The sequence below is a fragment of the Thalassophryne amazonica genome, chromosome 18 (genome assembly GCF_902500255.1).
Source record: "Thalassophryne amazonica chromosome 18, fThaAma1.1, whole genome shotgun sequence".
In the NCBI taxonomy this organism is placed as follows: domain Eukaryota; kingdom Metazoa; phylum Chordata; class Actinopteri; order Batrachoidiformes; family Batrachoididae; genus Thalassophryne; species Thalassophryne amazonica.
Genome location: NC_047120.1, coordinates 12689282 through 12713279, shown reverse-complemented (window position 1 = coordinate 12713279; position 23998 = coordinate 12689282).

The window sequence follows — 23998 nt, the reverse complement described above, 5'->3', positions numbered from 1 at the left end:
TTTCAGTAGAATGCAATGGGCCCCAAACCTGTGTATGAATTATCATGTGTGTGTTCAGGTGGACCTTTCGTCCAAATCTTTGACCACACTCAGAACAGACAAATGCTTTTTGTCTTTTGTTTTTTCATTTATCTTTGATGTTTTTTTAGTAGAATGCAATGGGCCCCAAACCTGGGGTCTAAAGTTGCATCCTAGGTTCTATAGTTATCTTAACCAGATCTGGCATTGTATCCAAGGGCTCTCTTCAAGATGGTGATCGTTCCCTTAATCGCAGACAACTGTACCTCATGTGCACTTGGGTGACCGGGGATTGCCTCAAGGTATTTCTTCAGGTTCTTCTTCATTAGGCCTGTTGCTCCTACCACAACTGGAATGATATCGATGTCTTTCAATGACCATGTTGTTCTTAGGTCATTTTTTAGGTCTTGGTATTTTGAGATCTTTCCCCTTTCAGCTCGATTCAGGCCGTAGTCATTGGGGACTGTCACATCAATGATTTTGGCTGTTTTCTCTTGCTTGTTCCAGATGACAATATCAGGTTTGATTGCACCTCCTTCTATGTGTCTTCCTGCTGGGATCTCTTTGTCGTAGAAGATCGTTATTTTTCCATTGGATGAGACTGGTGTTGGCTCGTGCTCCCAGACATGTTCTTTGACTTCCAACTCCAGTTCCTTGCAGATCTTCCAGTGGAGATATTGACAGATCTTATGTCTGGATGTATAATGCCCATCTGACATGAGGATCTGGCATGCTGATGTTAGATGGTTTACACTCTCAACAGCTGTATGACAGAATCGGCATTTATCATTTTGTGAGATCCCTGCCATTTTTTTGAAGCCATTAGTTAGAAGTCCCTGATCTTGTGCTCCAATCAGAATTCTTTCTCCATCAAAACCAAGTTTTCCATTTTTTAGCCACTGCATTGATCCAACTTTGTCGATGTATTCCTTTTCGAGTTCTTCTTGGAAACGTCCGGCTCTTTTGTGTTGTTTCCATCTTTCCACTCGATGTTTTCCTTCTTTTTTGCAGTATTGTTCTCTGGTCTGTCTTGCAAGTTTTGTTGCAGGCGTGAGACTGTTGCTTTTTCTCTCTTGTAGAAGTTCTCCGCCAAAGTTTTTTGCCAGTTTAGTGATTGAGGTCCGTTCACTTATGGCCTCGTGGTGTTGTGTGACCGTTTTTATGATTTCTTCTTCAGAGCTCTTTAAGTACTGGCCAATACTTATTATCGATGCTCTGTAGGCCTGGTTGATTTCAGTAAGACCCATACCGCCTTCTCTGCGAGGTAGGTATATTCTGTCCATGCACTGATTTCTGTATGTGATTTTGTGGAGGGTGAGCATTTTTCTGGTTTTTGTGTCCAATTTGTTAAGTTCGCATTGTGGCCAGTTCACTATGCCAAATCCATAGGTCACCACTGGTATTGCAAACTGGTTTATGGCTGTGATTTTATTTTTTGGTGTCAGTTGTGTTTTGCAGATCTTTTTTAAGCGGTTTAGGTATTCTTTTGTTGTTTTTGTTCTCATTTTCTTGTGTTCAATTGAATTACTTTGTTCAATTCCCAAGTATTTGTATGTGGAGTCTGCAGCCAGGTCTGCAATGTAGCTCCCTTCATCCAATTGTATGTTTTCGGTTTTTGTCTTTTTTCCTTTTGTCATTGTGCATTTTGAGCATTTATCCAGTCCAAATTCCATGCCAATGTCTTTTGAGAACTTATGGGCAGTTTCCACGAGTTGAGTGAGTCCGTTTTTTGTGTTGGCATAGATTTTCAAATCATCCATGAACAACAGATGGTTCACAAGTTTTTGGTTTTCCTTTCCTTTGTCTTTACTTAAGTCATATCCAATGTCTTGCTCCTTCAGGATCTTGCTGAGCGGGTCCATGATTAAGCAGAATAAGAGAGGTGAAAGGCTGTCTCCTTGAAGTATCCCTCTCTGAACTCGTACGTCTGGGATTGTTATTTGTCCCTCTGTGTGATTGAGGGTGATGGTGGTGTTCCACTTGTTCATTTGTGCTTTCAGGAAGGTTCTTATTTTCTCATTGATGTTGTATAGTTCTAAGCACCTCAAGATCCAGGAGTGTGGTACACTGTCAAATGCCTTTTTGTAATCAATCCAAGCCATGCTGAGGTTCCTCTGCCTTGTTTTGCAGTCCTCCAGGATAGCTTTGTCTGTCAGTAACTGGTCTTTAGCTCCTAATCTTCTTTTGGAACATCCTTTCTGTTCATTTTCCAGGTAGCCACCATTGTCAAGATGTTCATAAATGGCATCAGCTATGATTCCTGTCAGCCATTTGTATGTTGTTGTTAGGCAGCAGATGGGTCTGTACTTGTTGGGAAGCTGTGTTTCCTTGGTCTTTGGAATTAGGCTTGTGTTCCCTGTCGTTAGCCAGTCTGGTGTGTCCTCTTCTCCGTTCAATATTTTTGTGAAAGCCACAGCATAATGTTGGTGTAATGCTGTCAGTCTTTTCAGCCAAAAATTTGGGATTTTGTCGATGCCAGGTGCCTTGAAGTTACTGTATTCAGTCATTTTCTTTCTGATCTCTTCTTCATTGATTACAATTGCTGGCATTTGTTGTTTGTCTTTGTTTTTCTGTTGTATTTTTTCAATCCACTCAGCCTCTTGGTGTTGTTTTGGGTCTTCAAAGAGTGGTCTCCAAAATTTTTCAATTTCCTTTCTCTCAGGTGGTTGTTGTACTTCTATTGTGTCATTTGCCAGCTTTCTGTACACTAGTCTGGGGTTTGTTGCAAATAGTTTATCTGTTTTGCTTGTATTTTCTTGTCTTTATTCCTAATTTGTGCTGCGAAAGCTTTTACTAAGGCTTGATGTTCAGCCAGCCTTCCACCTAGAAGTTTGTCTTCAACATTGTATTTTCTTTTAATGCGATTTATTTTTTTTAGAAGATTCTTTTTGTGGTTCTTGTTTCCCAAAAATGTGGCCATTTGGGAGATCTCTGCTCTTAGGCAGCTGATTTTTTGTTGTAATTTCTTTTTCCATCGTGGCATGATATTCTTTTTCTTATTTGTGGTACTGTTTCTCTCCAAATCTTGTGGGGCTAATTTACTTTGTATGTACCATGCCGCTCCATAATTTACAGAGTTTAACTCTGTCAATGTGGCTCCTCTTGGGACCAGTTTGGTCAGTCCTATGTTAACTTTTTGAAGGATATTTTTGAATTTTTTATTCTCTTTTAGTTTAGTCAGCTTTGGGCGCTCTTTCATGTCCATTTTTCTTGTTTCTTCAATCTTATTTGCCAATTCCTCTTCTAGTTCCTGCTGTTCTGGGTCTGTGTGCACCTGTGAATTATTTTGTAGATGAGCTGGTGAGTGGTTCGTTTTTTCGGGAGGCATTGAGTGGTTCGGTTTTTCGGGAGGCATTGAGTGGTTCGGTTTTTCGGGAGGCATTGAGTGGTTCGGTTTTTCGGGAGGCATTGAGTTGTTCGGTTTTTCGGGAGGCATTGAGTTGTTCGGTTTTTCGGGAGGCATTGAGTTGTTCGGTTTTTCGGGAGGCATTGAGTTGTTCGGTTTTTCGGGAGGCATTGAGTTGTTCGGTTTTTCGGGAGGCATTGAGTTGTTCGGTTTTTCGGGAGGCAGTAAATGGTTTGGTTTTTCGGGAGGCGGTGAATGGTTCGTTTTTTCGGGGGGTAGTGAGTTGCTCGTTTTTTTGGGGGGCAATGACTTGTTCATTTTTTCGGGAGGCAATAAATGGTTCGGTTTTTCGGGAGGCAGTGGATGGTTTGTTTTTTCGGGGATAAACTTTTTTTGAGGGCAATCATTTTTTGGTGGTGTAATGGGTTGCGTCAGAGGGCAGATGCCTTCTCTTAACATTTTCTCAACCTCCTGTTGCATTGTTTTTATTTCATTATCTGAGAAATGTTTTTGTTTGATAAAGTTTGATTTTTGGGTTGTGAGATTCTTACAAGTGATGTCTTTCTTACTTGGGCAGTGGTGGTGGAATATTTTTTGCCATTCTTTGGATGTCTTTGTCTGATTTTTGGGGTATTTTATTTTGGCATATTCTTTTGCCCACAACAGTATCCATTCTTCCTCCCTCTTCCACTGACTCCTTTTAAACTGTAGTTGCTTCCCTTTATCCAGCAACTGATAGTCTTTTATCGCTTCCTTTTGGGCTTCTTCCTTTATTTTTTTTTATTTCCTCAGTCGTCAGATATTTTGCGATCTGTGAGGCAATCGATTCCAGTTTTGCGGTAGTTGTGGCTTCTTTCTTTTGTGTAGGTAAATCCGCTTCTTTTATGCGTTCCTCAAATACTGCTTTTTTCTTTCTGCCCCACTTCTCATGCCTTGAGTAAGTGAAGCAGTGAAAGATCTTTTTTTTCCTCTTCAATGGTCCAATTAACTGTGGTGTAGTTTCGCTTGTTTCTTTTGGCCCATTGATGCTGTTGTTGCTGGAGTCCAGGATCAGAACTATGCTGATCTGGTGGATTATCCAGCTGAGTGTTCTTCTGTTTAGTTCCAGAACTGTCTGAACTCCTGCCACTGGTATCTGGTTGTAAATGACTGTTTGGACCTGAGTTGCTGGCTGGTTGTGGTCCTCCATCGTCCTCTCCATCAGCTTCTGCTGTCAGTGTTCTGTGTACAGATGAGCTGCTGGCTACAGGCTCAGCCTCTGTGCTCTCATCACTTCGGCTTTGATGAAGCTGTGATGACTCTGGTTTTTCATCATCATTTTCACTCTTCACAGGGACGGCAGTGAAACCAAACTTGGTGAGATCTGCCTCCTCCAGCTGCTGAAGCTGCTCTCCCTGCTGACTTATCCACAGCTTCTCTTCTTTAATGTCCTCCTGGTCAACACTCAGATTCCATTCCTGGTGTTCAGGGAGTGTTTCTTCTTTAATCACCAATGACGGCTGCATGTCTGCAAAGAAACAAATTAACAATAAATGTTAGAACAACAATCATTAAAATAAAGTATCAGTGGTGAGTTTGACCTGATGACAGTAAGTTATTGCACTGCTGGAACTGAAAGTAGAAATGTACATTAGGAGGTTTGTATTAAATTTCGCAAATTGTAATTCACGTCCTTGTCTTCCACAACTGACTATTGTAGTGTTTTATTTTCTGGATTGCTACAAAATAGTGTTGGATGTCTACAAATGGTACAGAATTACTGTTGCTCCAGTTTTGATGAAAACCAAGAGGTTTGATCACAGACATTCTCACATCTCAACTATCTTGCTCAACTTGTTCAGCCTTATGTGCCTCCTCGTGCCCTGTGGTCCTTGGATGCAGACTTGCTCTGTGTCTCAAGGGTTAAAAAGAAGTCAGCAGGCTTCAGAGCCTTTTTATTGCCGTAGTCGTATCTTGTGGAACAGGCTGCCTGTTGGCATTTGAAATGTGACTTCAAGATTATTTTTAAAACATATTTTCTGTCTACTGTAATTAGTTTGAAGGTTTTTCATCTTTTCATTATTTTTTCTTGTTGTATTTAATTCTGTTTTTGTTTTTATTTTGGGATATGGGGATCTTTGTTTCATGTTCGTCTGCAGCTATGTTCAGCACTTTGAGTTTTTTTTCCTTCATTTAAAATGTTTACAAATGTAGTATTATTATTACTTAGGGCAGCACGGTGGATTAGTGGTTCGCACTATTGCCTCACAGCAAGAAGGTCATGGGATCAAGATGGGGATCCCCATCTGTGGCCTTTCTGTGTGGAGTTTGCATGTTCTCCCCGTGTTTGTGTGGGTTCTCTCCGGGTGCTGCAGCTTCCTCCCACATCCAAAGACCTGCATGTTTGGTGAACATGACAGCTGGAATGGGCTCCGGCCCCTCGTGACCCTTAACTGGAGTAAGCGGGTACAAAAGATGGATGATTATTACTACTTACATGGCACTCAAACAAGATGTTAGAAGTCCTCAAATATGATATGAACACATCTATAGTGATGTTATGAGAACTACAGTCCACACTCCCAGTGCTGCCCATTAAACATGAACGTCCCTTCATGGACAGCGACATGACGCCTCCTAACCAGGCAAAATATTGACGAAGTTGCCAGATGTTAATCCATTTTCAATGGGGATTCACGACTGAACACACAGAAAAACACTCGCAAAATACGTGTTAAAATGCCATTCTGACCTGGATATCGAGCCAGTAAAATTAATTAACATTAAATCATGTGAGGAAAGTATTAAACTTACTCTGACACCCACACATTCCCAAATATTAGTGTTGAAAGTTACACGGATCTGATCTGTTCCAAGCTGCTGAACTGCTGCTGTGTCAGGCACAGCGCGGCTCCTAAAACCTTTACATTTATCTATATAAATTTTTACACAGTTATCCTTTATTGACCGAGTTTCATTCATGAAGTCAGTGGTGTGTGTGTGCACACAATTCTGTGTGTGGGAGTGACTGTAAGTGGCAGTCATTATAATCTCTGAGCAGCGGCTCATTTTAAGATGCAAAAAAAAAAAAAAAAAAAGTAGGTCTTGTTGAACAATTTTAATCACTAACGACAGGTACTTTAACTAGACATCAGTCTGGCAGGAGAAAATATCAACTTGACATAAGAAGAGTTAATGGTCCGTGTCCACTTTTTACCATCTGATACAAGATGAGCTTTTGGCCGTTTATTCCACGTCTACACGTGGAATAAACTTTCACTTTCAAACCTTTTTTCAACATATTTTTTATTATAACCATTTTATTAAACACTTATTCAATGTTGAAATGCTCCATTTTTAAGGCTCAATTAATGATCATAACTTTTTTGTTAAAACAAGCAACACAAAGTAGCCTTGCTAATTATGCTCCAGCTAAAGAGGTTATACAACCCCTGGCAAAAATTATAGAATCACCGGCCTCGGAGGATGTTCATTCAGTTACTTAATTTTGTAGAAAAAAGTAGATCACAGACATGACACAAAACTAGTCATTTAAAATGGCAACTTTCTGGCTTTAAGAAACACTATAAGAAATCAGGAAAAATAATTGTGGCAGTCAGTAACGGTTACTTTTTTAGACCAAGCAGAGGGAAAAAAAATATGGAATCACTTAATTCTGAGGAAAAAAATTATGGAATCATGAAAAACAAAAGAACGCTCCAACACATCACTAGCATTTTGTTGCTCCACCTTTGGCTTTTATAACAGCTTGCAGTCTCTGAAGCATAGACTTAATGAGTGACAAACAGTACTCTTCATCAATCTGGCTCCAACTTTCTCTGATTGCTGTTGCCAGATCAGCTTTGCAGGTTGGAGCCTTGTCATGGACCATTTTCTTCAACTTCCACCAAGATTTTCAATTGGATTAAGATCTGGACTACGAGGTCTGTGATAAAACTAACGTACCTTTTTATTTTTTTCAAAAACTATATGGATTTGAATCACATGCGATTACATCAGACAACCTTGAACCCTCGTGCGCATGCGTGAGTTTTTTCACGCCTGTTGTGTCATTCGCCTGTGGGCTGGCTTTGAGTGAGGAGTGGTCTACCCCTCCCGTCGGAATCTCTTTGTCTGAGAACTTCCTGAGAGACTGGCGCTTTGCTTGATCAAAATCTTTTCAAAAACTGTGAGGCACATCGAAGTGGACACCATTCGAGAAATTCAGCTGGTTTTCTGTGAAAATTTTAACGGCTGATGAGAGATTATGGACTGTTGCTGTCGCTTTAAGGACTGCCCACGGAGCGGGACGTCGCGACGCGCCCTGAACCACCACTGTCTGCCTGTTTCGAGCGGAAAGCTTCCAAATTTAAGCCTCTGTTGACCCAGGACGTCGTGAGAGAACAGAACTTTCAGAAGAGGTCGGATCAGCAGTTTATCAGGACATTCCACTGTTAAAGGAGATTTTATTAATGAAAGACGTGCGGACGGGTCGCGGCTGGCGCGGTGCGGCGGCACAGGAAAAACACCTCCGTGTTGATAACCATTTGTAAAAACCAGGCGGCTTTTGATGGCTTTCAGTTTTGAGAGAGTATCTGAGAAATTGTTTAACAGCTGGACATGTTCCAACTTGTCCTTAAGGCTTCCAACAGAGGTGTTTTTCCTGTGGCAGCACCGGCTGCATCCCGATGTGCGGACCTGTCCGCACTTTCTTTCATTACAAAATCCTTTAACAGTGGAAAATTTTGATCAAGCAAAGCGTCAGTCTCTCAGGAAGTTCTCAGACAAAGAGATTCCGACGGGAGGGGTGGACCACTCCTCACTCAAAGCCAGCCCACAGGCGAATGACGTAACCGACAGGCATGAAAAAACTCTTGCATGCCCACGAGGGTTCAAGCTTGTCTGATGTAATCGCACGTGATTCAAATCCATATAGTTTTTGAAAAAAATAAAAAGGTCCGATACTTTTCTAACAGACCTCGTATTTGCAGGCCATGACATTGACCCTATGTGTCTTTTTGCAAGGAATGTTTTCACAGTTTTTGCTCTATGGCAAGATGCATTATCATCTTGAAAAATGATATCATCCCCAAATATCCTTTCAATTGATGGGGTAAGAAAAGTGTCCAAAATATCAATGTAAACTTGTGCATTTATTGATGATGTAATGACAGCCATCTCCCCAGTGCCTTTACCTGACATGCAACCCCATATCATCAATGACTGTGGAAATTTACATGTTGTCTTCAGGCAATCATCTTTATAAATCTCATTGGAACGGCACCAAACAAACGTTCCAGCATCATCACCTTGCCCAATGCAGATTCGAGATTCATCACTGAATATGACTTTCATCCAGTCATCCACAGTCCACGATTGCTTTTCCTTAGCCCATTGTAACCTTGTTTTTTTCTGTTTAGGTGTTAATGATGGCTTTCATTTAGCTTTTCTGCATGTAGATCCCATTTTCTTTAGGCGGTTTCTCACAGTTCGGTCACAGACGTTGACTCCAGTTTCCCCCCCATTCGTTCATTTGTTTTGTTGTGCATTTTCGATTTTTGAGACATATTGCTTTAAGTTTTCTGTTTTGATGCTTTGATGTCTTCCTTGGTCTACCAGTATGTTTGCCTTTAACAACCTTCCCATGTTTGTATTTGGTCCAGAGTTTAGACACAGCTGACTGTGAACAACCAACATCTTTTGCAACATTGCATGATGATTTACCCTCTTAAGAGTTTGATAATCCTCTCCTTTGTTTCAATTGACATCTCTCGTGTTGGAGCCATGATTCATGTCAGTCCACTTGGTGCAACAGCTCTCCAAGGTGTGATCACTCCTTTTTAGATGCAGACTAACAAGCAGATCTGATTTGATGCAGGTGTTAGTTTTGGGGATGAAAATTTACAGGGTGATGCCATAATTTTTTCCTCAGAATTGAGTGATTCCATATTTTTTTCCCTCTGCTTGGTCTAAAAAAGTAACCGTTACTGACAACCACAATTATTTTTCCTGATTTCTTATAGTGTTTCTTAAAGCCAGAAAGTTGCCATTTGAAATTACTTTAGTTTTGTGTCATGTCTGTGATCTGATTTTTTTTTCTACAAAATTAAACAACTGAATGAATATCCTCCGAGGCCGGTGATTCTATAATTATTGCCAGGGGTTGTATATGAGAACTGGAGTCCACACTCCCAATGCTGCCCACTAAACGTGAACGTCCCTTCATGGACAGCAACATGACGCCTCCTAACCGGAAAAAATATTGACGAAGTTCCCAGATGTTAATGCATTTTCAATGGGGATTCACGACTGAACACACTCAGAAAAACGCTCACAAAATACGTGTTAAAATGCCATTCTGACCTGGATATCGAGCCAGTAAAATTAATTAACATTAAATCATGTCAGGAAAGTATTAAACTTACTCTGACACCCACACATTCCCAAATACAATGTTGAAAGTTACAGATCTGATCTGTTCCAAGCTCCTAAAACCATTCCTATATACGAGGTCTATTAGAAAAGTATCGGACCTTATTATTTTTTTCAAAAACCATATCGATTTGAATCATGTGTGATTACATTAGACATGCTTGAACCCTCGTGGGCATGTGAGAGTTTTTTCACGCCTGTCGGTTACGTCATTCGCCTGTGGGCAGTCTTTGAGTGAGGAGTCGCCCACCCTCTCGTCGATTTTTTCGTTGTTTAGGAATGGCTCAGAGACTGCTGCTTTGTTTGGTCAAAATTTTTTCAAAACTGTAAGGCACAACTGACTGGACACCATTCGATAAATTCAGCTGGTTTTCGGTAAAAATTTTAACGGCTGATGAGAGATTTTGGTCTGGTAGTGTCGCCGTAAGGACGGCCCACGGCGCCTGACGGCGATCTGCGCTTCGAGGCGGCAGCGTCTCGCTGTTTCAAGTTGAAAACTTCCACATTTCAGGTTCTGTTGACCCAGGAAGTCGTCAGAGAACAGAGAACTTTCAGAAGTAGTCGGCATGAGGAGTTTATTCGGACATTCCATTGTTAACGGACATTTTGTAATGAAAGAACGTGTGGGCAGAGTCGCACGTCGGGCCAGACCCGACCGCGGGGGGGGGTCGCGACAGGAAAAACACCTCCGTTGGAAACCTTAACGGGCAAGTTGGAACATGCCCAAGCTGTTAAACAATTTCTCAGTTACTCACTTGTTGAAAGCCATCAAAAGCCGCCTGAATTTTACAAATGGTTTTCAACACGGAGGTGCTTTTCCTGTCGCGGCGCAGACAGATTTGCCGAGTCGTCACGGAAACAACTCGGCGAATTTGCGCGCACGTCTTTCATTAAAAAATGTCCTTAAACAGTGGAATGTCCGCATAAAGTCCTCATGCCGGCGTCTTCTGAATCTTCTCTGTTCTCTCACAACGTCCTGGGTGAATTAAGCCTTAAATTAGGATGTTTTCAGGTCGAAACAGGCCGACGACAGCGCCTGGAAGAGCTGCACGACGTCCCGCTCCGTGGGAAGTCCTTACACCGACAGAAACACCCCATAATCTCTCATCAGCCGTTAAACTTTTCACAGAAAACCAGCTTAATTTCTCGAATAGTGTCTACTTGGATATTCCTCACAGGTCCAGAAAAAATTTTGATAAAGCAACCCGCGCCGTCTCGAGCAGCGTGTGAAACAAAGGAATTCAGCCGAGAGGGCGGGACCACATCTCACTCAAGGCCTGCCCACAGGGAAATGACGTCACCGACACGCGTGAAAAAAACTCACGCATGCGCACAAGGGTTCAAGCATGATTGGTGTAATCGCACGTCATTCAAATCCATATAGTTAAAAAAAAAAAAGGGTCGGTTTATTATCTAATAGACCTCATATATATATATATATATATATATATATATATATATATATATATATACACACACACACACACACACACTCAACCAAAATATAAACGCAACACTTTTGGTTTTGCTCCCATTTTGTATGAGATGAACTCAAAGATCTAAAACTTTTTCCACATACACAATATCACCATTTCCCTCAAATATTGTTCACAAACCAGTCTAAATCTGTGATAGTGAGCACTTCTCCTTTGCTGAGATAATCCATCCCACCTCACAGGTGTGCCATATCAAGATGCTGATTAGACACCGTGATTAGTGCACAGGTGTGCCTTAGACTGCCCACAATAAAAGGCCACTCTGAAAGGTGCAGTTTTGTTTTATTGGGGGGGGGGGATACCAGTCAGTATCTGGTATGACCGCCATTTGCCTCATGCAGTGCAACACATCTCCTTCGCATAGAGTTGATCAGGTTGTCAATTGTGGCCTGTGGAATGTTGGTCCACTCTTCAATGGCTGTGCGAAGTTGCTGGATATTGGCAGGAACAGGTACACGCTGTCGTATACGCCGGTCCAGAGCATCCCAAACATGCTCAATGGGTGACATGTCCGGTGAGTATGCTGGCCATGCAAGAACTGGGACATTTTCAGCTTCCAAGAATTGTGCACAGATCCTTGCAACATGGGGCCGTGCATTATCCTGCTGCAACATGAGGTGATGTTCTTGGATGTATGGCACAACAGTGGGCCTCAGGATCTCGTCACGGTATCTCTGTGCATTCAAAATGCCATCAATAAAATGCACCTGTGTTCTTCATCCATAACAGACACCTGCCCATACCATAACCCCACCGCCACCATGGGCCACTCGATCCACAACATTGACATCAGAAAACCGCTCACCCACACGACGCCACACACGCTGTCTGCCATCTACCCTGGATAGTGTGAACCGGGATTCATCCGTGAAGAGAACACCTCTCCAACGTGCCAAACGCCAGCGAATGTGAGCATTTGCCCACTCAAGTCGGTTACGACGACGAACTGGAGTCAGGTCGAGACCCCGATGAGGACGACGAGCATGCAGATGAGCTTCCCTGAGACGGTTTCTGACAGTTTGTGCAGAAATTCTTTGGTTATGCAAACCGATTGTTTCAGCAGCTGTCCGAGTGGCTGGTCTCAGATGATCTTGGAGGTGAACATGCTGGATGTGGAGGTCCTGGGCTGGTGTGGTTACACGTGGTCTGCGGTTATGTGGCTGGTTGGATGTACTGCCAAATTCTCTGAAACGCCTTTGGAGACAGCTTATGGTAGAGAAATGAACATTCAATACACGAGCAACAGCTCTGGTTGACATTCCTGCTGTCAGCATGCCAATTGCACGCTCCCTCAAATCTTGCGACATCTGTGGCATTGTGCTGTGTGATAAAACTGCACCTTTCAGAGTGGCCTTTTATTGTGAGCAGTCTAAGGCACACCTGTGCACTAATCATGGTGTCTAATCAGCATCTTGATATGGCACACCTGTGAGGTGGGATGGATTATCTCAGCAAAGGAGAAGTGCTCACTATCACAGATTTAGACTGGTTTGTGAACAATATTTGAGGGAAATGGTGATATTGTGTATGTGGAAAAAGTTTCAGATCTTTGAGTTCATCTCATACAAAATGGGAGCAAAACCAAAAGTGTTGCGTTTATATTTTTGTTGAGTGTATATATATATTTGCACAATTATCTTTTATTGACCGAGTTTCATTCATGAAGTCAGTGGTGTGTGTGAGTGACTGTGGCACAGTCATTATAATCTCCGAGCAGCGGCTTATTTTAAGGTGCAAATAAAAAAAATCCTCGGTCTTGTCGAAGAATTTTAATCACTAACGACAAGTATTTTAACTTGTCATCAGTCGAGCAGGAGAAAATATCAACTCGACATAAGTGAAGAGTTAATGGTCCGTGTCCAAGAACAACACAGGCACGGGCAGGAAACGTATACCTGTTTATCAACCAAATATCATGGACAAAGTGACAAGAAGAACCAAAACCACTTACTTATGGAAGGAAATATTGTCTCCCTTCTTCCTCCGTTTGTGGTTTTGCCAACATGCGCAGCTTTCCGGCATATTTCCCCTGTGTCTTGACGAGACTAACTGAAATTCTATGAGCGGTGCTCAGTAAATTGCCCAGAATTAAAATGGCAGGTGGGGCAGTCTCTTTGCTGTATAGGCATTAGCAATGCTTGTATAGACCTGGTATTGTGTTTTATCTCCTCTGGTTGCACATTTTACATCACAATGGAGTTTATGTAACATTGTCTTAAGGTCAGCATGATTGAAATCTGTCCATGAGCAATGGACATGTTCTCTGAACGTGGAAGCTTGGCTCGCCTCTTCTTCCGTGGTTTTGAAGCTTCACTGCCTGCAAAGTCCAGCGGGATGAATAAAATGTATCAATGCAGGAATGTACTGATAAAAGGATTTTTGGCCTTGGCGTGTAGACTTGCGGAGGCTCGATGTTCAGTAGCACAGTCTTGTGTAACTTTAAATACAGTTGCGGAGTGTTGCGTAGACTTGGTTAAGAACTGTGTACTTTCTGCGTCCAGTGCTCAACACTGAAAAAAAAATTAAGAGCCAGTCAGGCAGGTGGTGACTTGTGACCCCTTCAGATTTGTCCAAAATGTTTTGTTTTTTTTGTTTTTTAAACGGGTAGATATACAGTATGTTAAAAAGAACAAAAATCACATCATTTTTTAAATCCGTGATAAGGTTCACTTCTTTTTTTTTTTTTTTAGGGGGTCCTGGAAATTTGGGGTGAAAATGAGCCAAAATAGCAAAATCACAAAATTTAGGTTTTCAAATGCTCATATTTCCGTGCGCCATGAGTAAGCCAAATTGATTTTCATTTGTCTTAATCTATCAGGTATGGACTCTCCAAAAACATGAAAATTTTGGTGGCTGACTCAGGGCGCAGCCCGCAGGTGGTGCTGCAAATTACTATTTTTTTGTAATTTTGCACAATTTTACAGGGGCGGTGTGGCCTGTGCCCTTAGTCACCCAAAGTCCTTTTTGCATGTGATGATAGATTAGGACCTCTTACTTTGATTTTGATTAAAATTATGGTGGCCGAACTTTAGGCACACAAGTAGAGGGCGCGCTTTTTGCCATTTACCATTTTTTCGCACAGTGATTTATCCATACACCCTAAGTCAAAAGTGATGAAATATGGCTCATATTGTCACTCAGCATCTCAGCTTCAGTTGTAAAAAGAGTTTTGTCGCTGGTTTTGGTATTGACCCTTTTTGCGCCGTTTTTGTCAGACCACTTCACGAAGAGGCCAAATATGGTAAATTGTCAACTTCCTCTGATTTTCATGAAACTTGCAGAATTTGCTTCCATAACAGGGTAAAGGGGCCTCTTTAACCCTCCTGGGTCTAAAGCTTTTTTTTTTGGCCATTTCTCTCACCTTTTTTATTATTATGCTGTTATAACAACACCTTATGAGCCACAATCAAGTAGTATATACCCTTTTTTTCAGGACAAGCTAAATTTTCATAATATACAGACTTTGTTCTATTTGCACGAAGGTAGAAAAAGGTATAGAACAAAAAATGCAAAGGAAAAATTTAGGCAAAAAATAAATCTTACAAATTTTTAATGGATAAACACACTAAACACCAATGAATAAGAAAAGTCACAGCTAAAATATGATCTTGGAGGTCTACTTGGCCAATGTGCAAAATTTTGAATTGCTGGAATAAGTAAAAATATATTTTTTTCAATTAAAAAAAAAAAATACTCGTCCTGAGATTAGGTGTGGTGGTACTCAAAAAACCAGTTCCTGTCAGCCACCAGGCACAGAGGGACATCACATAGAAAACACTTGGGTGAGTGCGGGATTCTTCAGGCTAGACAGGAGATGTAGGTGGAGATTCTTGAGGCTCATCACTAAAACAAAAAAGAAATGTTACTTTGTGTATCTTGTAATACCTCTCACTATACTATTATTATAACAATATCGCATTTACACTGTAATCTCACAAAGACAAATCAGCAAAATCATTGACTTCATCCCCCAGGGGCCACACCTAAGTACCCCCATCCCCTAGGCCAAAGGTGTGAAAAAGTGGGACAGACAGGAACAAAGGAGCTCCAAGTAAAACTATAATTTTAGCTTTTACAGTCAGTACACATACATTACAGTATATGTGTGCATACTAGTATAGAATCACTAAAATGTGAGTTTCACATAGTCTGTTCACGTAACAAATGCAAAGACGCACATGTTCATATTGTTTACACTGCTGAGCAGAGGAAAACTGCATATTCTCCAATAGAAAAAAAATACACTCAGAACAACATAATGCACTGCTGTTATCACAATTTACTACAGATATAATAGTTTTACGGCACTTCTTATTACCTATAATAATTTGGATACTCACTCCTCAACTGGATCCAAACGCACAAGATAGTCCAGCTCCTCGTCGGTGTAAAAACTCTCCTCATCCGATGAGCCTGACTCGACATCGCAGTCGTCCAAAATCTACTGCAAAGCTTCCTGGACGGTGAAAGTTTTCTTTGCCATTCTAGCTTCTTCCCAGAAAAAGTATATCAGATGGTTGTGCGCAGCTCTGCGTGTAAAGGCACTGGGGCGCATGGAGACACTTCCTTATTTTATCAGAGCAACCGAGTCCAGAGTCGTTTCTGGTTCATGACATCATTACCGCCACTGTACTGTGTTTGTGCCGTTCTGTAGTATATCTATTGTTTGTGCAGTGCACGTGTGTAATTGCGCACGATATACTTTGATATAGGCTCATTATTTTCATGATTTGATCGCATTTATAGCCCTAAAAAGTGTCAGCCGAGTGAGCGTACAGAGTCGAAGGAGATCATTCTCTTGTTGACAAACAACCTTTGTCATGAGTATTTTGTGCTCTGATTGGAGAACCACACGTCACATGTGTAAGGCGCACGCTGCCATTAGACAGGCATTTTCAGAGCGTTAGAAACACAGGTTGGGGAGGGCCAAACTGGAAACCGGAGACGTGCTGAAAGCTTGAAATCAACTTTATTCTGCAAAAAAAAAAAAAGTAAGCTGATAGCGTCTACGGCATGGGTTAAAGCAATAAATTTTCTCATCTGAAATTTTTTCCTGGCAAAAATCTATGCCAGCAATTCCCTAAAATGTGGCGTAGTGGGGGCACACACTGTTTTTCCCTCAATAAATAAAATAAACACATTATACAGTATACAAATATATTCTAAATAGCCTCTAAGGAGAGAGAGAGAGACAAAAAGCATAAAAAGAATGCAAAACCTGAACATAAAGGTACATAAAAGGGTGATGGGGGGGGGGGGGGGGGTCTTGATTCTGGGGGTGCTTCCCCCAGAACATTTTTTAAAGAGCAAGTAAAATTTTGTGTATTCTTGTGAATTTTAATGGGTATGAAGCCCTCTGAAACAAAACTCACTTCAAACTGTGAAATAAAAACAGTATTGATTCTGGAGGGGGGATCTCCCACAGAAATTTTTTAAAAGAGCAAGTCAAATTTTGTATATTCTGGTGAATTTTAATGGGTATGAAACCCTCTGAAACAAAAGTCACTTCAAACTGTGAAATAAAAACACAGTATTGATTATGGGGGGTCTGGGGGATCTCCCCCAGAATTTTTTTAAAGAGTAGGGATGGGTATCGAGAACCGGTTCCTTTCGGGTATCGTTAAGAAATGATTCAATCCACCGACATCAATAAACTTTGTGCTTAACGATTCTGTTAGCAGTCCTTCAGAGTGGCCGTTGTTTTGGGGGGTGTTTGTCAGGAAAATGATAATTTCTCTACATTGACTACAGACCCTGCAGCGGATCCATAATCAACTTTTCTGCAGCGCGGCTTTGCTTTGAACCTTGAACCAATCGAAGCAGTGGTTCGCAGATTGAAGCATGCTTCGGTCTATTGCTTCGTTTATTCTTTCTTTCTTTTGCTTAATTTTCCCTCGCTAAAACCCTAAAGAGCATACGTCTGAGTATTATTTACCTTTTCTATGTTAAACCGACCTGTTATGGTCTTCTGAAACAGTTGACAGATGTATTTTATAACTTAAAAACGGGAGCGATGCTAACACGTTAGCATGTCTATGGCATTTTCAATGTTAAAAGTTAGCATTAAGCAGTTGCAGCTGTCATGTTCGGGTGCATTTGTTTTCAAATTGTAATGTTTCTTAAATTTATTTTTGTTTATATATTAATAATCTAATGATTATTATATACAATATATACTTATTATATACAATTTTAGAGAAAGAGATAAAAAGAACCTGAATAGAAACACAACAGAAAATATAAAAGCAACTGACAATGAACATACATACATAAATAAATAAATACATGTATACAGAAATAAATAAGTGTTTCCTGTGAACACCTAGTGACTCTTACACCTCCATTTCATCCCTGTCTTATTGAAGTTTAATGACAGTTTGTTTCGGTTAAACCATATTTTCAGTGTGTTAATTTCTTCAGTGATTTCCTCCAGAACTATCTGCCAAGCTAGAAAACTGCTGCATCCTAGTAAGAGCAGAATACTACTGTAATGAATTTGAATAAGGAAAGTTGTTTTTTTTCTCACCTAAATGGATGCTGCACTCACTGCAGTTTATTGTCTGGAATAGTCCAGGACTGCATTTCAGAGCTTCTAGAATTCAAACATTTTCGTGCGCGTGGTGTTGGGGGGTAATTTTGGGTTTCAGCTTTTTTTTGTTTTTCACCACTTTCATCCCTGAATATGTCAACCGTGAGTCATGTTTGTGCGGATTAAAGTTACTAACTGGAACTCCTGTCTTGTTGCGAGAAAGAAACGAGAATCGTCCTCCGTTCTGTTCACACAGCTCCAAACGCTGCGCGGCTCCCTGCCGAGTCAAGTTAGAACGATAGAATCCAGTCGGAATTAATACATTCAAAGCAAAACACCATTTTGTTTATTTTTATTTATGTCCAGAGATCAAGGATACAGTGACCAATTTCATATTTATTTACTTTAAGACTCAAGGAAATACATAGAAAACCTGTAAAGCCTACTTTTAGTACAAAATTCATGAGGTATCGATAAGGAATCGGATCGATAAGCAGAATCGATAATGGCATCGATAGATAAAATCTTAATACGCATCCCTATTAAAGAGTAAGTCAAATTTTGTGTATTCTGGTGAATTTTAATGGGTATGAAACCCTCTGAAACAAAATTCACTTCAAACTGTGAAATAAAAACACAGTATTGATTATGGGGGGTCTGGTGGATCTCCACCAGAAATTTTTTTAAAAGAGCAAGTCAAATTTTGTGTATTCTGGTAAATTTTAATGAGTATGAAGCCCTCTGAAACAAAAGTCACTTCAAATTGTGAAATAAAAACACAGTATTGATTAAGGGGGTCTGGGGGATCTCCCCCAGAAATTTTTTTTAGGACAGCAAGTTAAATTTTGTGTATTCTGGTGAATTTTAATGGGTATGAAGCCCTCTGAAACGTAAAAGTCACTCAAACTGTCAAGTAAAAACAAGTAAATTTTGCATGCGCACTGAGAAACTTGAAACTGGCTTATTCACATTTAAACGGTAAAATGCTGTCACTGGTAAAACAAACGTAGCGCACCGCAAGTAAACTTCATCAAAGCCATTTAAAGATATCAATCGTGACTCATCTTTTTGTGGATTAAAGTCACTAACCAGGACTTTGGTGCAACCAATAAACGAGGCTCGTCCACTGTGTCCCACCGGAGTTTTTAATTCATTCCTCATTAACGTGGCGTTTCCGAGGGGCAACCAAACCTCAGACCTGGACTGGATCATTAATATCTGACACTTCATCAACTGAAGTTAAAGATAATCTCCCTTATGTGAAACGTGACTCCTTCCTTCAAATGCGTGCGGTGTTACCGGTGTCACGTGGACTCACCGACAAGCTGAAGTTACAGCCCCTCATGTAAAAAAGGAAAGAAAAAAAAATCTATCCTTCATGTGTGGTTTTTGTGTAACTTCACTGATTAAGCGCTTTTCTTCCAAGTGGCTCGTTCTCTGCTGCTGCCACCGTCTGTTAGCAACTGGGTGTCGGTCCTCCAGTCCGACTGATAAAAATCCCCCCCGGACAGGGAGGAGAAGTAAAGCCCCTGTTACAGTGGCATATTTGTAGAGCTGCTCATTGCAGCATTGTGTTTCATTTAAATACACCCAAAATATGCGCGTACTCAGCCTTTAACAGTGTTTGTTCATACTTGCAGCTGCGTGTGTTTGCATTTTAATGTGTGCACACAGTCGCGTGTGCCATGCCACACCAGTTCAGTGCTATTTTCTGCCTCTGTGGAAGTGCGCTCTGTTCTGCATGGTGTGGTGCCGCTCAAAAACAGAGTCATTTAACTTTTTTTTTTTTTTTAATGCAGCTAGTGCGCGTTTATTTTAGAGTCACAGCTCTTTTCAGCTTTGATCAGACTGATCGATCAGGTCATCTGATGAGCGCACCGACATACAGTGAGTGCGTGTTTATTTTAAAGAGTCACAGCTCTGATTAAACATACACAGAGAGAGAGAGCGTGCGCTTTTATTTGAGGTGTCTATCAGACTCCAGACTCTATCAGACTATATTTAGTTTTATTTTAAGGAGACTCAGACTCCTCAAAATAAAAGCTCTCTCTCCAGAGAGAGAGAGAGAGAGAGAGAGAGAGAGATTTTATGAAATGATGCGACAGTGAAACAGTCCTCATATAATTAGTCCAGTATGATAAAGTGAAGCAACGATCTTGCAGTATTTATAGCTCCAGAAGAACAACAGGGAGATGTGAAGTGGCGCACAGTACCGTGATGAAGTGTGGGCGGGCTCACAATAGCGGACAGTAGCACGGCGCTGCGTGTACTCGCATGAACGCTCCATGCTGTGCTGTATGCCGAAGAAAATTAAACAGGTTTAATTTCTTCCGTCCTATGCGCGTAGCCCTCAACATACTGCTGCGTATTGAGAAAAAAACTCCTCGTGAAGTGGGCGGAGAGCTGCTCATTACAGCATAGATGATACGCTGTAATGAGCAGCTCTACGAATACGCCACTGTGACAGAGCGGACAGGAGTGAAAACTCCTCCTCACTCGTCAAATAAACGTAGCGTACCACAAATTAAACTTCATCAAAGCCATTTAAAGATATCAATCGTGACTCACCTTTTTGGTCGATTAAAGTCACTAACCAGGACTTTGGTGCGATCAATAAACGAGGCTCGTCTGCTGTGTCTCACCACAGTTTTTATTTGTTCCTCATTAACGTGGCTTTTCCGAGGGGCAGCCAACCCTCAGACCCGGACTGGATCATTAATATCTGCCACTTCACCACTTCATCAACTGAAGTTAAAGATAATGTCCTCCCTTATGTGAAACGTGACTCGTTCCTTCAAATGTGCACGGTGTTACCAGTGTCACGTGGGCTCACCGACAAGCTGAAGTTACGGCCCCTCGTGTAAAAAAGGAAAGAAAATATATATATATATATATTCATGTGTGGTTTTTGTGGAACTTCACTGATTAAGCGCTTTTCTTCCAAGTGACTCGTTCTCTGCTGCTGCCACCGTCTGTTAGCAGCTGATTGTATTAAAAAAAACTCTCTCTCTCCGCTGGACAAGGAGGACAAGGACCGTGGCTCATGGCAAGCAGTAAACAGAGCGGAGAGGAGTGAAAATTCACACAGTGCCTTCCTCCACAGTCCACGCTGACATTGCTGCTGCTTTGATTAGCGCAGAATGGGATGTTGCTTTGACAGTATCATATTTCGGCCCCAAAACACATATGACACAATGTGTGCGCGCATATGTGTGGTTAAATTTTCCAAATGACGGAAATCCGTCGCGGTGACGGAGAACTTTAACCCATGCCATAAGGGAATTGATAAGGAATCGGATCGATAAGCGGAATCGATAATGGTATCGATATTGATAAAATCATAATACCCATCAAATCAATTTTATTTATATAGCGCCAAATCACAACAAACAGTTGCCCCAAGGTGCTTTATATTGTAAGGCAAAAGCCATACAATAATTACAGAAAAACCCCAACGGTCAAAACGACCCCCCTATGAGCAAGCACTTGGCGACAGTGGGAAGGAAAAACTCCCTTTTAACAGGAAGAAACCGCCAGCAGAACCAGGCTCAGGGAGGGGCAGTCTTCTGCTGGGACTGGTTGGGGCTGAGGGGAGAGAATCAGGAAAAAGACATGCTGTGGAAGAGAGCAGAGATCAATCACCAATGATTACAGTAAAAGCAGAGTGGTGCATACAGAGCAAAAAGAGGTGACTAAAAAGAAACACTGGGTGCATCATGGGAAACCCCCCAGCAGTCTAAGTCTATAGCAGCATAACTAAGGGATGGTTCAGGGTCACCTGATCCAGCCCTAACTATAAGCGTTTTCAAAAAGGAAAGTTTTAAGCTTAATCTTAAAAGTAGAGAGGGTGTCTGTCTCCATAATCCGAATTGGGAGCTGGTTCCACAGGAGAGGAGCCTGAAAGCTGAAGGCTCTGCCTCCCATTCTACTCTTACAAACCCTAGGAACTACAAGTAAGCTTGCAGTCAGAGCGAAGCGCTCTATTGGGGTGATATGGTACTAAGAGGTCCCTAAGATAAGATGGGACCTGATTATTCAAAACCTTGTAAGTAAGAAGAATAATTTTAAATTCTACTATGGAATTAACAGGGAGCCAATGAAGAGAGGCCAATATGGGTGAAATATGCTCTCTCCTTCTAGTCCCTGTCAGCTGCAGCATTTTGAATTAACTGAAGGCTTTTCAGGGAACTTTTAGGACAACCTGATAATAATGAATTACAGTAGCCCAGCCTAGAAGAAATAAATGCATGAATTAGCTTTTCAGCATCACTCTGAGACAAGACCTTTCTAATTTTAGAAATAGTGCGCAAATGCAAAAAAGCAGTCCTACATATTTGCTTAATATGCGCATTGAAGGACATATTCTGATCAAAAATGACTCCAAGATTTCTCACAGTATTACTGGAGGTCAGGGTAATGCCATCCAGAATAAGGATCTGGTTAGACACCATGTTTCTAAGATTTGTGGGGCCAAGTACAATAACTTCAGTTTTATCTGAATTTAAAAGCAGGAAATTAGAGGTCATCCATGTCTTTATGTCTGAAAGACATTCCTGCAGTTTAACTAATTGGTGTGTGTCCTCTGGCTTCATGGATAGATAAAGTTGGGTATCATCTGCGTAACAATGAAAATTTAAGCAATGCTTTCTAATAATACTGCCTAAGGGAAGCATGTATAATGTGAATAAAATTGGTCCTAGCACAGAACCTTGTGGAACTCCATAATTAACCTTAGTCTGTGAAGAAGACTCCCCATTTACATGAACAAATTGTAATCTATTAGATAAATATGATTCAAACCACTGCAGCGCAGTGCCTTTAATACCTATGGCATGCTCTAATCTCTGTAATAAAATTTTATGGTCAACAGTATCAAAAGCTGCACTGAGGTCTAACAGGACAAGCACAGAGATGAGTCCACTGTCTGAGGCCATAAGAAGATCATTTGTAACCTTCACTAATGCTGTTTCTGTACTATGATGAATTCTGAAACCTGACTGAAACTCTTCAAATAGACCATTCCTCTGCATATGATCAGTTAGCTGTTTTACAACTACCCTTTCAAGAATTTTTGAAAGGCTGGAGATTGGCCTATAATTAGCTAAGATAAGACCATCCTATGTTATTTATGTTAAAATGTGTTAGTTAAGTCAGATGTTTAAATGTTAAAATCAAAAACTATGTTTAGTAAACTATTGGTTGAGGTTCAGCGTGACTTAACTAAGTGGTCAACTCTTCCTCTCTCATTAATGGGAAGAGTCAATGCAATACAAATGGAGAGCTTACAAAAGTCTAAGCAGGAGGGTGGGCTGGCACTACCCAATTTTCGTTTCTACTATTGGGTGTGCAACTTATGCCGTCTGTCTTACAACTTCAGTGGAACTGGCCCCACCTGGCTAAAGACAGAAAAACACTTTTGTAGTCCTGGGTCTCCATCCTCCTTGACTGGTGCATCACTACCCCTGTCCTTTAATTCCACAAGTATTAATCACACAGATTACAATTCTTTGAAAATCTATTCACAATTCAGAAAATATTTTTGCCTGCAGCAGATGAGCCTCTCCAGTCCAATCTTGTCCAATATCCTCTTCCCTCCATCATTGCAGGATACTACGTTTAGCGTGTGGCAATATAAGGGTTTAAAATATTAAAAAGTTATTTTTTGTTGAGGGCACATGTTTCTTTTGTGATACTGTCGGAAAGTATAGCCTGCCAGCTTCTCATTTCTTTAGATATATACAGGTAAGACAGTTTATTCAATCACCCTCCCCTGGGTTTCCAGTTAAGCCTCCTTGTAATATTATTAGGGCTGAAACGATTAATCGAGTAACTCGAATAATTTGATTACAAAAAATGTTCGAGGCAAATTCTGTGCCTCGAAGCTTCGTTTAACATTGTAGTACATATGCCAGGCCTGTGTGTGGTGCTGCAACGTCTGAAAAAAAAACAAACAAAAAACAGAAGACTGGAGCATAACAGCTAAATAGCAACGATAGCTACCGCTTTCTAACGTGACACACAGAGTAAAATAATGTCTTTTAAAAGAAAGATGGTCCACTCTGATCATCTGAAATAGACTTACTGTGCATTTAAAGCGAAGCAGTGTGTGTGTCTATTTTTAAAAAACACACGGTCTGCTCTACGTGGGGAGGGACTATTGACCCGGCGGCCGTCTGTCTTTACAAAGTGTGAGGGGCT